This window comes from Zalophus californianus, chromosome 10, assembly GCF_009762305.2.
Source record: "Zalophus californianus isolate mZalCal1 chromosome 10, mZalCal1.pri.v2, whole genome shotgun sequence".
Classification (NCBI taxonomy): domain Eukaryota; kingdom Metazoa; phylum Chordata; class Mammalia; order Carnivora; family Otariidae; genus Zalophus; species Zalophus californianus.
Genome location: NC_045604.1, coordinates 39,962,124 through 39,970,494, shown reverse-complemented (window position 1 = coordinate 39,970,494; position 8,371 = coordinate 39,962,124).

Below are 8,371 nucleotides of genomic sequence, written 5' to 3'. Positions count from 1 at the left end.
TGATCTCATCTTGTTTTATTTTTTTCTCTCTCCCCTATGCTCCTCTGTTTTGTTTCTTAAATTCCACATCTAAGTGAGATTATATGATGATGTCTTTCTCTGATTGACTTATTTTGCTTAACATAATACCCTCTAGTTACATCCATGTTGTTTGAAATGGCAAGATTTCATTTTTTGATGGCTGAGTAGTATTCCATTGTGTGTATATACACCACATCTTTATCCATTCATCTGTTGATGGACATCTGGGCTCTTTCCATAGTTTGGCTATTGTGAACATTGTTGCTATAACATTGGGGTGCAGGTGCCCCTTCAGATCGATACATTTGTATATTTGGGGTAAATACCCGGTAGTGCAATTTCTGGATCATATGGTAGCTCTATTTTCAACTTTTTGAGGAACATCCATACTGTTTTCCAGAGTGGCTGCACCAGCTTGCGTTCCCACCAACCATGTAAGCCGGTTCCCCTTTCTCCACATCCTCACCAACATCTGTCATTTCCTGACTTCTTAATTTTAGCCATTCTGACTGGTGTGAAGTGGTATCTCATTGTGGTTTTGATTTGTATTTCCCTGATGCCAAGTGACGTTGAGCATTTTTTCATGTGTCTGTTGACCATTTGGATGTCTTCTTTGCAGAAATGTCTGTTCATGTCTTCTGCCCATTTCTTGATTGGGTTATTTGTTCTTTGGGTCTTGAGTTTGATAAGTTCTTTATAGATTGTGGATACTAGCCCTTTATCTGAGAAGACATTTGCAAATATCTTCTCCCATTCTGTAGACTAGTGGCTACTTTATTATTGGATAGTGATTTTCTAGAACAACAAAGAAGGTACTATATACTATTAGCCTATAGATAAACACTGCCTTTGTGTGCAAATGTGTCTGCAAAACACAGTGATGTTTTCCATGTTCTAAGCAGAAGAAACATCATTTTTTTTAAATGACCTGTGGTAGGCCATAGGCAGATCTGCTGTGGCATTGTTGACAAACTAAGAAGGAGTATTAGTTTCCTAGGGCTGCCATACCAAAAACTGGGTGGCCTGAAACAATATAAATGTATTGCCTCACAATTTGGAGGCTACAAGTCCATAACCAACGTGTTAGCAGGACCACGCTCTCTCTGACAGTTCTAGAGAAGAATCCTTTCTGGCTTCTTTTAGCTTCTGGTGTTTGCAAACAATCCTTAGTGTCCCTTGACATATAGATGCATTGCTTGGATCCTACAGCTGTCTTCTCCTTGTGTGTCTTTTTTTTTTTTTTTAAGATTATTTATTTATTTATTTGACAGAGAGAGAGATAGCAAGAGCAGGAACACAAGCAGGGGCAGTGGGAGAGGGAGAAGCAGGCTCCTGGCTGAGCAATGGACCAGGACCCTGGGATCATGACCTAAGCCGAAGGCAGACGCTTAATGACTGAGCCACCTAGGCGCCCCTCCTTGTGTGTCTGTCTCTATTTCCAAATTTCCCCTTTTTATAAGGACATTAGTCATATTGGATTAGGCCAACCCTAATGACCTCATTTTAGTTGGTTACCTCTGTAAAGACTCTAAGTAAGGTCACATTCTGAGATATTGGGGGTTAGGGCTTCAACATATCTTTTTTTTGAGGGGGGGGACACAATTCAACACATAACATTTGGTATAGCAATAATGCTCTTGTCTGGAAGTAGGTGGATCCCTGAAAGTTGACAGGGCCACTCTCCCACACGAATCCTTGAAAGGCAACAGGACCAGGTCAGATGTCCTGGCAGACTCCCATGTCCACATACACAGCCTTGACCATACAACTCTGAGCAGAAGATATGGAGAAGCCTCATCCACCTGTTTGATCTTGCCCAGTGTCTTCTCTGCTCAGCCGGGTGCGGGTTTGGTGGCAAACTGAGGAGACAGCAACTTTGAATGGGACTCAAGGCATCCCACCAGACTGGCCTCTATGATCTGGCCTACACATTGCTGCTTTCAGAACTCACCACTGTTCACACAGCCTCTCGGAAGTTTAGATGAAGGACGCCTTTTCTTTAAAAAACAAAAACAAAAAACTGCACTTGTCCTTCTTTCCTTCCCACCCCCACCCCCATTCCCTCTGCTAAGTCAGTCTGATGGCTCTACTGCTCCTTTTTGTCAAGCAGCCTCCTTCTATCAGGCATGTGGTATTTTGCACTGCATCAAACTTTAGGAAACTTGGTAACATTATGTAACACCCACAGGCAGAAGACCCAAAGCTCCCCCAGATGAAGTATGATCTCGGCAGCAGCTCAGAGAAAGCCACGGACCTTCATGAACTCGGCTGCTGAGACTTCCTGGTACCATTGGAGACCTGAGACGAAGAAGAGGGCTCAGGAGGGCAGAGAGTCTGAAAAGCCACAAGAGGAAGGGAAGGGGGTGTGGAGAGAACACAGACCAAGAAGTAGGCCCTGGGGTGAGATGCTGAGGAAATCACGAGGACAACGTGAGGAGCGGGGGCGGGGAGACAAAAGAAGAGGGAAGGCCACTGCGTCAGCATCTCTAAGGACCGAGTAAGACGATGGCAACCAGAGTGTCAAGAATATTTCTCAGTGGGTCGAGTTAGACCAGAAGCTCCGTAAGGGGAATAGGAAAAGACTCTTATAAGTCTTTTTAAATCAGCACCTAGTACAGTGCCTGGTGCATGGAAGGTACTCAATAAATGTTAAATACATAAGCCAAAAAGCAAATGAATTTGGGGATTACCGTGGGAGGTTAAAGTGCAGAAAAGACAGGCTCAGGTACAATTCTGGGAGCTTAGTTGGGAGATGGAGATGGAGAGCCTAAGAAAGGTATCAGAAAAGAAGTGACAAAATGTGGAGAACGAGAGAAATCTTCAGTAATGTTGAATAAATACATGAAGGAAAGGAGAAATGAATGAATGAAGAGGTCAAAAACAACTGAGCTTTCTCACCCAAGACATTGGTGTTATAATGTGTCATCTATTCAGATAAAAACCTGAATACAAAGTCTCCCATGAAGACAAATGTCCACGATCACTCTGCAGGTACGTTTGGTTTCAGCCACAAAGGATTAAAGCACAGTTTTTGAAAAGACTCCGCTGAACAAAAAATTCAGTGGACTCAGCTAATCACACATGCCTGTTCAGGCTTACTGCCATCAGCCCCGCTCCCTTGTCTCTTCATGGAGTCTGCTTTGCCCATGTGGTAAGGGTGATAATTCACCAGTACAGTTTAGTTAAATGAGTTAGACTATTGAAATACTTTATATTGGTTGGTAACTCAGTACTATTCTTTTTTTTTAATATTCATGTGGCAATGTATTAGAGGTAGATATATCAGTATAAACTCATGTAACTTAATATAGATACAGATGATTACATATTAAAGTATTTGCAGAAACGTATATATATATATGCATAATTTTTTTATTATGTTATGTTAATCACCATACATTACATCATTAGTTTTTGATATAGTGTTCCATGATTCATTGTTTGCGTATAACACCCAGTGCTCCATGCAGTACGTGCCCTCTTTAATACCCATCACCAGGCTAACCCATCCCCCCACCCCCCTCCCCTCTAGAAACCTCAGTTTGTTTTTCAGAGTCCATCGTCTCTCATGGTTCGATGTGCTATGGTGAGTGCTGTGAATTGTGTAAGACTGTTGAATCACAGACCTGTACCTCTGAAACAAATAATACATTATATGTTAAAAAAAAACAACTCAGTACTATTCTGTGCCTTGCAAATGTTTCCCTGCCTCTCTAGCTGTCCCAGACCCATCTCCCCTCCAAAGGTCCTTCAGATTCTCTCCAGGATCCAAAAAATAAAGGAGAAATGCCAGGTGTCACAAGGAACCCTGCTATTGGACCTGCTCCACCTCCATGGCCAGCGTCTGTCCCGATGGGTAAGGGTTGGTACCGTATCAGCTGTTAAATGTTATTAATAGCATTCTTGCATGTAGGCCACCTGCCTACTCCTCACAAGGCATCTGAATTTGCCACCTCTGCTCAAATCTTAGCTGCCTCTCCATCTCATCCACAGGTGCTGATCTGAAGTGCCTGTCTTTCTTCTATCTCAAAATATTTGGCTTGTTGATATTATCCTTAGATAGCCCCTAGAATATGTTTTTGTTAGAGCTCCATTCCAACCAGCATCTATGTTCCACCTCTCAGCTTAATTGCCTTTCAATCCTCTGCACGACTGCTAGTAAATTTGCATGATGTCTTCCCAGAAACCCCTCTCTGCATCCTTCTGTGGGCCTCCACCCACCCTGTGGTGGCTGTTTATTACAGGATTTGAATACTAAAATTTTGGGTACTCTTTGTTTCACTAAAATTTAGGCAAAACAAAGCAAGAAGAGGAAGGTTTTATTACAGAAAAAGTTACATAGATTAAAGGTTATTGTCACTTGCCTAATGAAACTCGAATAATCAGCAGATAAGAAAGGAAATCAGAAACATAATTTTTCTGTCCAAGTTCCTAAGTGTTTCTTAGACGTCAGCCAAGAAAATATCTAAAGTGCTAGGAGCTCCATCTTAACACTGGACTCCTGTGGTGGCCAGAATCTGGCTGCATTTCAGAATAATAAGCATTTGGTTCAGAAGGCTATTTCTTTTAAACAAAAGGAAATAAAAAGGCATAAAATCTCAATCATCCAATATGGTTTGTGTTAGAATAAATTGATTACCCAAAACCTAACGTGATCAGAGCTTTGCCAAGAGACTGGCAAGCACCAACTGTTGACATAGTCCAAATCCTAATCAGTTATTTGTAACAAGTGATTATTTAATAACCATTTGCATTCATCTTTACTCCTTCAGCCAAATGGAGGAGGGAAAGAAAGAGAAGAAAGCTCAGAGGGAATAAAAAGAGTTCCAGCCTTATTTTTTTCTCATTGTGAGTACAAGAAAATGTATCCATATGCAAAGAAAAATCCAATGTTGCCAGTCACACCCAGCTGAGTGAAAATTAAGTCTCTTCTTTCCACTTCCAAAACTCCTGTTTTTCATTGTTCTTTCTTGCACTCTTTTTAATTAAGTTTTTCATTTTAATTCCAGCGTAGTTAACCTACAGTGTTATGCTAGTTTCAGGTGTACAATATATAGTGATTCTACAATTCTATATATATTATTTAGTGCTCATCATGATAAGTGTACTCTTCTTAATCACTTTCACCTATTTCACCCCCCCTTCCCCCACCTCCCCTCTGATATGCTTTGTGTTAAAAGAGTACCCTCAGTTAAAGTTATTTTCTTCCAACAAGAACAGTTTTTACCTGAAGCATACTTCAGGATACATGGTTCTAAAAGATATGTATAACACATTCCATCCAAGAAAAATAGAATAGACATTTTTTCAAGTATACTCAGAAGAATCCCCTGGTTAAATCACATAAAAAGAGACACAACAAATACTACAAATTTAAGAAGACTGAAGCCATACCAAGTATATTTTCTGATCACAAGGGTGCAAAACTAAAAATCAACTGTAAAACAAAGCTGGAAAATCTACAATGTATATTTTAAATACCTAATATGTAAATATTAAACAATACAATACTGCACAAGCAATGAGCCAATAAGGAATCAAATGGCAGATCGAAATATGTCTCAAAACAAGAGAGAAAGGAAATACAATATTCTAAAACCTATGGGTTTTGCACCAAAACAGGTGTTCATGTGAAATTTATGTTATAAATACATGTATTAAGAAAAAAGTTCAAATAAACATGATACCACAAGGAACTAGGAAAAGAAGAAACTTAGCTGAAATTTAGTAGAGGAAGGAAATAACAAAGAAAAGAAAGAAAATAGAGATCAGAATAAACAATCACATACCACTGAAAGTCATGGAACTTTTAAAGAGCAGTTGACTTATTGAAGAGGTCCTAAGAGTACAAATACTGGATGAGGAGATTTGGTGTCATGATGCTTCTCCTAAGGAGAAGAGTTTTTTCTCTTGTAACACATACAAAAGTATAAAATTACAAAGCAAAACATTAATTTTAAAAACATTCTATTCTTTCTTAGTTGTACTTTATTGAACGCTGAGTCCAGTTCATCAAATTCCTGAAATTCCAAAATCAAACTTTCAATCAAGTACACTGAATAGTGATAAGCATGGAAAATTTAAAGAGAAAACTCGGAACATATTTAAAACATATTAGTGGTTTACTGATAGACAATAAACAAAGAAACCAAAAAATGTTTTAACAGCAGTCGTACACCAAAAATAAATAAATAAAATAAGCAGCTTTTTTCTCTGTGGGGCATCGCAATAAAGAATCTCTCTCGTTTCTTCCTAGACCAGTTTTGGTAAGAAGACTTGAAGTTGGTTGTTTGACTTTCTAACCTTTTACATTCCTCACAAGACAGCCCTCAACTTTCCAAGTTACTATCCTGACATACCACGAGAAAAAAAAAAAAACTTATGTAACTGTCCAAAAATGTGATAGAACTGTCAAAGCATATGGAATCAGTTTTATAAATCTTGAAAGACGAGTCAGTATTATTTGTTCTCTCATGGTAGAAGTTATCAGCAAAACAGTTAATACAAATAAGGAAAAACTATAAATGCCATCTGATGGAGAGATTGGACATGACCACACCCATTTATCTGCACAAGCACCAAGGGCCTGGGCAACATTATTATAGCAATTCAACAGCAACTTGCTCTTGAACCTAGGGTGAGGTATGGACGCAGACAGTTCCCACCCCCAGGACACACCACTGTACTAGAGAGCAAGGAGTGCAGAGTCAGCTACATCTCATCCCTTTCCACTTTGTTCAGGAAGAGCTGTGCTGGGATAGGGATCTCTGGCTGGAGTCCAAGAGACACCCGAGAGGAGTCTGAGAAGGATAGATTTGTTGAGGTAATCTCTTGGGCTCCCTGAGAAGAGCCCCTGTCAGAGAAAATTGCTTCCTCACCTTAGTACCTCAGGTATTCCTAATCCTCCAGCATTTTCCTTTTGATGTAAATGAAGGAGGGCCTTGCTGGGATGGTAAGTCCTCTCAGCCCCTACCCTACATGGTCTGGGCTGGCTAGCAAGCAAAGGTCACCACAGCCACTTGTCAAGGCTGCTGTCAGGACCCTCAAGTGCATGCTCCTGCATTAGCAGACAGCTCAGCCAAGATACGGGATTTGGGAGGGAGAAGAACTTTTTGCTGTGCCTTTTAATTGAGGGTCCCTTCCTTCAAAATCCTACTAAAAAATATTCTAACCCATGGAACCTCCTCTTGACTTCTAATTAATCCCCTGGACCCAATCAGTCCATCTTGCTTTAGAGATTACAGTTTTACAATGGTGAAATGAAAATATTCACATCCCTACAGTCTCAAAGGTCACGTGTGCCTCTCCTGGGATGCTTGATCTTAAGAAATTATTTCAAGTTTTGTGCCTCTGTGTTCTCAACTACAAAGTAGCTATTTGAGTATATTGGTTTTTATCTGTTTATTAAACATGTATTTCATGCCCAGGCCCTGGGAATCAATGATGGCTTCATAAGATCCTCTTTCCTTGAGAAGCTAATGGTTTACCAGGATTACCCCCAGAGTGTCCCCATTTCTTTGCCATGGTTTCATTCCTTCATTCTGTAAATATTTGACAAGTTCATACCATATTCCAAGCATTATTCTGGGCACTACAGGGGGGAAAAGAAGAGAAGGAGGAAAGAAGAGGAGAAACAACGTTCCATCATCTCATGGAGTTTACTTGGGAGAGACAGTTTAAAAAGAAGTAGGGGGAGGAGGAAGAAGAAGAAGGAGAAGATGAAGAAGATGAGGGTGACAAAGAACAAGAAGTAAAATACAAGCAGGCAATGAGCCCTGATGGTATAGATTGTATCAAGCTCTGAAGGAATTGGGAAGAGGAGGAAGTGCAGCTATCTGGCAAGATTATTCCGAGCAGGAAGCAAAGCAGATGCAAAGCCCCAAAACCAGAGTGCCTGGCACCTCTGTGGAACAGTGAGGAGGCCAGAGAGAACAGAACAGAATGATGAGGTGAGAATAGGAGGTGAGGTCAGGAGCGCTTGGCATCCAGCTCATGAAGGTGATGTGAGGACTTCGACTTTTACTCTAAGGTAGAACGGAGTCCACTGGAGATTCTGAGCAGAGGAATGACAGAATTCCATTTTCTTTTAAAGGAAAGGCAAGGGGTGCCTGGGTGGCTCAGCTTGTTAAGCACCTGAATCTTGGTTTTGGCTCAGGTACTGATCTCAGGGTTGTGAGATCGAGCCCTACGTCAGGATCCATGCTCAGTGCAGAGTCTGCTTGAGTTTCTCTCTCTCTCTCTCTCCCTCTGCCCCCACCCCCCTATGTGCTTTCTCTTGCTCTCAAATAAATAAATAAATAAATAATAAAAGAAAGGCAAGCACAGAATCAGACAACTTAGTTAGGAGGGA